At 37.3% G+C, this 8,457-nt stretch overlaps 1 long non-coding RNA gene across 1 annotated transcript; it reads right to left on the reverse strand.

Moving 5' to 3' along the window:
- Window positions 1-5,151: 5,151 nt before the first annotated feature.
- Window positions 5,152-6,202, reverse strand: LOC139786191 (uncharacterized). Its single transcript, XR_011722210.1, has 2 exons — window positions 5,487-6,202; window positions 5,152-5,317 (listed from the first exon to the last, which is right to left on the reverse strand). It is a non-coding gene; the product is annotated as an uncharacterized lncRNA (long non-coding RNA).
- Between the last annotated feature and the right edge of the window lie 2,255 nt (window positions 6,203-8,457).

An 8,457-nucleotide genomic window follows, 5' to 3' on the forward strand; every position in this document is an offset into this window, starting at 1 on the left:
CTTTCACATTACATGTCACAGTGTATCCTACGCTATGGCTCAATCGACCCCACGCGTGGGGTCCACTGTGACAAACGCAGCATTTCGAAATATCATTATTTTTGCAAAATATTTCTGAAAATTTACTTCTTAAATCATTTACAAACAAAGTTTATTATATTAAACATCGAATAGTCTCATTTATATTATAATGAAGTTATTAAAATTTTTAAATTCACATTTTTAATGTGATTTGAAAAAACGTGGTTCAAGGGTGCCCACTCTCCCCTACTGCGCCTGTACCACACGTTAGTATCCCACGATTATTCGATAAGTACTAAAAGAGTACTGGAAGGAGTACTGGAGGGAGTACTGGTGGGAGTACTGGAGGGAGTACTGGGGGGAGTACTGGGGGGAGTACTGGGGGGAATACTGGAGAAAGTACTAGAGGGAGTACTGGAGGGAGTACTGAATGAGTATTGGATGAGTACTAGGAAGGAGTACTGACGAAGTCAGTATGGTCGAATTTAGTAGTACTTTGAGTACTTATGTCTCCAGTACTTTCACCAATACTTTTTCCAGTATTAAAACCAGTACTACTTTTTCAAGGGTGGGCATTCTCTCCTACTTACGCAGTACTATCCAAGAAGAACAAAAAGTCAAGATGATATCAAAATAACGTCATATTGATAGTTTAGTGTGTTAATTTAGTATTTTATTAATTTAGTATTTTCAAGATACGTTACGAAAAAGTAGTACTAGCAATCAGTACTCAGTACTGAGTGATCAGTACTCGTAGTATTGGCAGTATTAGTATGTTAATACTCATGAATATTGCAGAATGGTCAGTACTGTGCCTATTAGTTTCTTACAGTACTGACAGTACTATCATGATAGTACTCCGAATATTAATCTGATAAAGTACTGACCACTTCAATACTTTGAAGTACTAATGAGTATTATTGCTTGTAGTACTGCCAGTACTGTAAGCACTGACAGACACAGTACTGACCATTCTGCAGTATTCATGAGTATGTAACGGCCTCACTTGGTTGGTCGAACGCGGACTAACTCGCCGGATCAGGAGTTCGATTGAAAGTCCCAGAGACAACAGTCGGATTACAATGCACACGAGATCGTTTATTCAATCTAGTATATACAGAGAGTGTGACGGCACGCGGGGTTACAAGGTGGCGTGGCGGAACGCGTGGTGGTACAATATACAGTAACGGGCGCGGTATTACGCTACGGAACGGACGCGATATGTACAGCGGGATGTGCATGTGCACCCGGCGCGGTATCCGGTAATGCAGGAACGGAGCGCGGGACTATTCTACGGAGCGGGCGCGATATATACAACGGGGTGAGGTGCATGTGCACCCGGCGCGGTAGGCCGGAAGAACGGAAACGCGGCATCCGCAGCAACGCGGTGTTACGGTGCGGGACGGGCGTGCGAGGAGTATCCCGGAGGAGTGCGAAGCCCCGGGGCAGCGGCAGTGAGAGTCCTCGTTACGAGGCCGAGCGTGCTCGACCCCGCGTAACCGTGCCGTCGGGAGTGCGGATGGAGGGAGGTCGGGGGACACCTGAGAGCCCTCAGTCGAGACGCGGAGCTCCGAACCTCGTTGGGGTGTCGCCCTAGGAATTGCTGGGTAGGCTTCGTCGGGAGCAGCGGAATGCTGGCGAGAAGACGAAGTGTTCGCTCTTGCCGGAGCGCCGGTTTATATACCGGCGCGGCGGGTCTGCTGGGAGGGAGGCCGGCCGCTAGGCGAGCCGCGTGGGGATTACGCTTACGCGCGCTCGCCTTCGGGGCGGGTCGGCTCCCTCCGGCGCTCGTCGGCGCCGTGCGGGAAGGCACCGGTGCTGCGTTTAGCCCGCGCACACGGTGCTTGTGGAGTGCTTTAAAATAATGTGGGCGCACCGCGCCCTATCCCCGCCCGATGGAAGATCGGTCGGGCGGCCTCCGGCATAGGGGTGAAACCAATATACGAAAAGTGGAAACAAATATGGCCGATAAGAGCAAGCGAAAACAGGGATAAATATATGCGTGCGCACGACGTCATTTTCCGGGAAGTGCCGATTGTTACCGAAGCTGAACCGAATGAAATCCCATCATCCCGATGTACTTAAAAGTATTGCGACTTAATACTGAAGAAGAAGATTCTTCGGCACGCCGAAGAAATGCGGATTCAACGATAGTGAGCGACGCAATAGACTGGTTATTTTTGACCGATTGTTCTTTTTCGCGTGTGTTTTCATCACTCTGAGGATGAAATGATATAAATCGACGCCGCTATTATTGATGTGCACCAGATCGAAACCTCATCTGTCGATAGCATGTGTCGTTAAATGGTCGTTGACGCGACATTTTCACGCGAATGGTCGTTTGTGCCTATCAAGCGGATACGGCGGCTCGTCCGGGAACGTTCGGGCCCAAAGCTGGAAAGGTCCTGAAGAAGCTTCAAGATCCCACAATAACATTGCCTTGCTCACGCAATCCTGCGCCTCGATCCACTGTCTACTTCCACGTGATGTTCGGCAATTGTGATGACTCGCTAAATGGTATGAATTTTTTAATATAAATGTTTAAATATAGTGTCGTACATATATATTATTTTATCGCGTCTTTTGAGGTTAGAGTCGATTAATTTATAAATATTATAAAGCTATATTTATTATTTCTATTCCTATTTATTAGTAATCCAGAGAGGAAACAGATGGGAGGTTAAGAGAGAATCCAACAAAGATCTCAAGAAATCCTTCAGCAAAGCCGCCACCGCTATAATCGGCGCATCCTCCAAGCAACTAGGATCTCCCGTGGACTCGATCTGTTCTCGCATCTCTCGAACGATTCGAACATTCGCAGACTTGCGGAATATTCCCTGCATGAACGGACCTGTTGCGAATAATTGTTGCAGCATCACGAGAACGGGTTTAGGTAGACCGTTCTCATCTAGCCGCGCCAGAGGCACGCCGAAGAGGTGCGGATTCAACGATAGTGAGCGACGCAATAGACTGGTTATTTTTGACCGATTGTTCTTTTTCGCGTGTGTTTTCATCACTCTGAGGATGAAATGATATGCATAATAGGTTGTACCATTTTTTAGATCAGAATGGGCATATGTCTCATTTAGAATCGGCTTTCAAAGCTGTATTCTTTTCAAATTACACTAGTAATTTCTGTGATGTACATCACTGTGATAGCTTGATTATTGATAAGGCTATAACGTTTTTAATATTTAAATATGTTAAAGACCGTAAACTGCAATCACAAGCTCTAAGTTCCGGACATTATAAGAAAATGAAAAAATTTCATTCAGCGAAATGACATCACATTTTCGAATTCAATATTTTATTAGAAGTTTTTCCAGTAGAAAACTCTACATTATTAATACTTTTGTATTTTGATTTTATTTCAAATAATCAGATTTGTGCTTTTGGTTTCTTACCATGGTTACTACCAGGATACCTAATATAATAATAAGACAAAGCAAATTTTATTTTCTTTTTATATATTTTATTATATCGTGTATTTTTATCTTTAAAAATTAATGTTATTATAGCGTAGCTTATATAGTATATAAGCGGTAAACCGCTTAGATTATAAGATTGTTGCATATCGAACAAAAACAGAGCAGCACATATTTTATGTTTATTTCCATTATATTATTTTAGAGAAAAAAATTTATTTTTTTGTTTTATTTATCAGTACTTATAAGAATTGTCGATATATGCGAATCATATTTAGACAAATATATGTTATCGATATGTCCTCGAATCTACGATTCATGTCAATTTTTAATAAATATTATTATATATTTATTAACTGTGGATTTTATTTTCAACTGCACCTAATTTATGATATCGTAATTTACGTTTTAGCTGAATTTCTTGCACAGTTAATTTTTTCTCTTTTTCTCTTCAACGTAAAAAGAAAAAGAAGAAAGATGGACTGTACAAGAAGTTTAGCTAAAATAAACAAGTCTAAAAATAAGGAAATATAAGGCATATGTATATACCCAGATAGCCAAATCTGTTCGAACAAATAATGCCAAATACTTGCTACAAATTTTGGTTCCAGAAATGGTACAAATTTGCATCAAAATTTGTTTTATCAAATGTTGTCGACAAACTGCTAGCAAATACGTATCAAAACATGCGTACACAATTGACGCCAAATTGATACCAAATATCGAGCAAAGCTTAGTAGTACCTGATAACAAATTGGCATCAAATTGCCGCTAAAATTAGTTGACAAAACCTAACACCAAATTAATGCCAAATATTGAGCAAATTTTGGTGACAAAGCTTGAGAACAAATTGACGCCAAATACCGAGCAAAGCTTAGCAACTACCTGATAACAAATTGGCACCAAATTGCTGTTAAAGTTTGTTGACTAAACCTAACGCCAAATTGATGCCAAATATTGAGCAAATTTTGGTAACAAAACTTAAGAACAAATTGACGCCAAATACCAAGCGATGTTTAGGGCGTTTCATTCAGATGGCGCGACACGTGAGTCGCCACTTTCAACGCGTCCCCACCTCCTTCCTCGCTCTTGTTCAGTGTCATGGCCGCTCTTGCTGCGTTTCTTCGGACGAGACGAGTACGTTTTCCTTCTTTCGTAACTGATTGAGCTAAGCGGCACGTATTCTGGAGACCAACCGAGCGAGATTTGACTTCCCAAGGAGAGCTCACCGCCAGGAAAAGGAGAGCTTGAGGGAGGATTGAGGCGAGGAGTCCGGTCCAGCGAGCAGGGCCCTTCCGATATTCTCATTTGGGACGCCATATTGGAAGATCGACATTGATCGTGGTAGTACAAGGGGCTCTGCAAGGTTAATTCTCGTCTTAAGATCTGGAATTGCTCTCATTCTTGTGGCTCTGGTTTATATTCTAGCCCTAGAATTGATCTCGTAGACAAAAGCAGAGGCCCCCCTCTCTTTTCTTTTCTTTTTTTTCTTTTCTTTTCTTACTTTGATTTCAATCAGTAATCCAGACTCCTTAATTCCGCCCTGTAAGATTTGGTTAATTCTCGTCTTGAGATCTTGGAATTGCTCTCATTCTTGTGGGTCTGGTTTATATTCTAGCCCTAATGTAATTTTAATATATGCATTACAATTTTACACTGTCAAATAATAAATAATATCGTTTGAGAGATAATAATAACAACAGTATAGATAATAGTAACAATTTTATTACTTGACTTATTTCATTCTATTTTTGACAACTCGTATATACATTAATTGTGGCTAAGGTCTATACTATGTCATAGTGTAGATCTTAGCTACATTTCTGGCAAGTCAGTCCAAAGTATGCGGCTTTGTTCTCTATCCTTTTTATCTGTAGCAATTTTATTTATTTTTATTTTTTAATTATTTTTTATGTATTATCTCTTATGTATCAGGTTTCTGAAGAAGACTAAGTATATAAAGTCGAAACGTAAAACGTTAATTGTATTTAAAATTTGTTTAATTAAACAAGATTTTGTTTTTAAATTTAAATTGATGACCTTTTTATAACTCGAGAAAATCAGCCAGCCTTCCATCCTATAAGTTTATTTTGTACTGTTAGTTTAATTAATTTAGTTATATTTTTTTCCATTAACATTCTATTTGTTATAGTGATTGTGCAGTAGAAAATCTGAAAAAATAAATGTTTTTAAAAAGTAAAGATAGTATATATTTTGAAATCTATGTATTTTATGTAAACATAACATTTAAATTTATTTGCAGTTTATTTTAGAACATGCCAAAAAGCACCGTTTCATAAGCTTTCTAAGAAAGTTAAAAGGCAGAAAGTGAATGTTGAAGTTGTAGAAGAACTCAATTCAACAGATCCTTTAATTGAATTCGATCAGTCGCATATTCAGCAAACACATGCTTCCGTTAAAAGCCAAAGTTCCGTAATACCAGATTTTCTTCATAATCAAAAAGAATCTGAACTTTCTCATTATTCTTAACTTTTTCATCATTCTGAACTTCCTCACCATTCTGAATTTTCTAATAATTCTGATCATTTTGAGTACTCTGAACACTTTGATTTCGAAAATAACGATAATTATAGAGATATATTTAACATTAACAGACACACCGGCAACAATAACGAGGCTCATTCAAATGACAACGATGATAATTCTGAAAACTGCGAGAATAGTGATGAGAATAAAAAATATTCGAAATGTTTCGTGAAAACAAGAGTTATAAAGAAGAGTTATAAGAGTATAAAGAGTTATACTCTTATAGTCTTAAAGAAGAGTTATAAGAGTATAAAGAATATGTAATATTATGTAATAAAATGTTTCATTCTACTTGCCGTTTGAATCTGATTAAGGCAAAATTGTAATATTAGTTTGAAATAGAAACAATTTAAAACAATTTAAAATACAAGGGAAATGCTTTAGTTTTATAACTATCATATTCTTGCAATATTAAAAATTTTACATATTTTTTCTTTGATTAAAATATTTCTCAAAATAATCTTGGAACTGTTGATGAAATATCGTGTATTTTTTTATCTGTAAAAGTTTAAAGTTTTGTTTGAATAGTTTAAAAGTTTTGTTTGAACGGTTTAAAAGTTTTGTTTGAACAGTTTTTTTCTGCTGTATATTAATTTCTATTACATCAAACACTACAAAATTCACTTCGGTTGCTTGCACCTAAATGATGTATATTATTCTTTTGTTATTTCTTTTTGACAACAGTACTGCATTATTCCATCGTAATCGACGAACTATGCACATTGTGAACATTTGTTTATTTCAATTTTGCATTCTTGCAAATAATAAATCGTGTTTCAAGTTTAAACTAGTTGTTTAAATATGCACGGTAGTTATTATTGTATGATTAAAGAAAGGAAAGTTAGTAGTATTAGGCTTATAAGAATATTGTTTTAGATGCATTTTCATAGAAATTATACTCGTGTTTTCAGTAAGATTCTATAAATCCTTCTTATACCGGCCAATGCATTATCTGCGCACGGAGTATGTGTTCCAGGCATTATATAAGATTCTCGAGTGTTTACAAATATTGTATGTGCTGTTGACAAAGTTAAATGTTTGCATATGTCAGTAAATTCACATTGTATAACATTTACTGTAATTAATATATAATTAATTATTTTATTGCCACCGTTAGATTTTATAAATGTCTTATAATGTTTTATAAATATAAAGATTTCTTTTAACATATGTATAAAATAATTTATTGTAAATCAATAAAAAATTATATGCTTTTTATAATTTAATGCTTTTATAATTTTCCCTAAAAAAATATATTTTAGTATTTATTAATGGCTACGTAACAAGGCTTGCTGCAATTTGGCGTCAAGCTGTGTCATCAAGATTTGCTCTGTATTTGGTGCCAATTTGCTGTTAAGTATTGTTCTCAAATCTCGTTTGATATTTGATATCAATTTGGCGTCGGGTTTTGTCAACAAACTTTGATAGCAATTTGTCAATAATTTGCTGTTAGATCGCTGGCAAGCTTTGCTCGGTATTTGGTGTCAATTTGGCGTCAAGTTCTTTTGTCAAGGTTTGCTCGCAATTTGGCACAAATTTGCTGTCGAGCTTTTGTTGGCAAGCCTTGTTCACAATATAGCGCAAATTTGCCGTTGAACTTTTGCTGTCCTGTTTTGCTCGATATTTGGCGTCAATTTGGTGTCAAGTCATGTACACAAGCTTTGCTAGCAAAACACAAGCGTATTGCAGACACAGATCGCACCGAATTTGTCGACAAGTTTTGCGCGTATTTGGTGTCAAATTGGTTACAATTTGCTGACAAATTGTTTACTGGGTATATATATATATAGTACTATCTAGTACCAAGCCAAGCCACTGCGAGCGCTACGATCAATTTTGTGTTTCCTTCGTTTAACACGGAGCTTGCTCTTCTCATTATATATGTTCTGTGGCCTCCGGCGGGTGGCGGCCGGGAACGATGCTTCTCAGGGGTGCATCGTTACAAGTATTAACATACTAATACTCTCAATACTACAAGTACTGATCACTCAGTACTGATTGCTAGTACTACTTTTTCGTAAGGAAAGCGCCTACAAAATACGCTCCTCCGTGAAAGGAATACCTTCGTGATGCTTCTCAGGGGTGCATCGTTACAAGTATTAACATACTAATACTCTCAATACTACAAGTACTGATCACTGAGTACTGATTGCTAGTACTACTTTTTCGTAAGGAAAGCGCCTACAAAATACGCTCCTCCGTGAAAGGAATACCTTAAAAATTAATCAATCAAATTTAAAAGAATTATATATGAAATAGACGTAGGAAAGAGTGAAAAATATAATCGAATTAGTAAAAAATTAACAAAAAATAATAAAATAATAAAACAGTGAGCAAATTAGAATTTTGCACATTGCCGCTACATAGACCTTTACCGAAGGACCAGAGTATCCCCCCAGGATCTATGAGGATTTCCCCCACGTTAAAAAAAAGATGGAAATGTAAAAGAAAATATAGTAAAAAC

The sequence above is a fragment of the Temnothorax nylanderi genome, unplaced genomic scaffold (assembly GCF_030848795.1).
Source record: "Temnothorax nylanderi isolate EJ_2023f unplaced genomic scaffold, tnyl_v1.0 TNYL_tig0977_pilon, whole genome shotgun sequence".
NCBI lineage: Eukaryota > Metazoa > Arthropoda > Insecta > Hymenoptera > Formicidae > Temnothorax > Temnothorax nylanderi.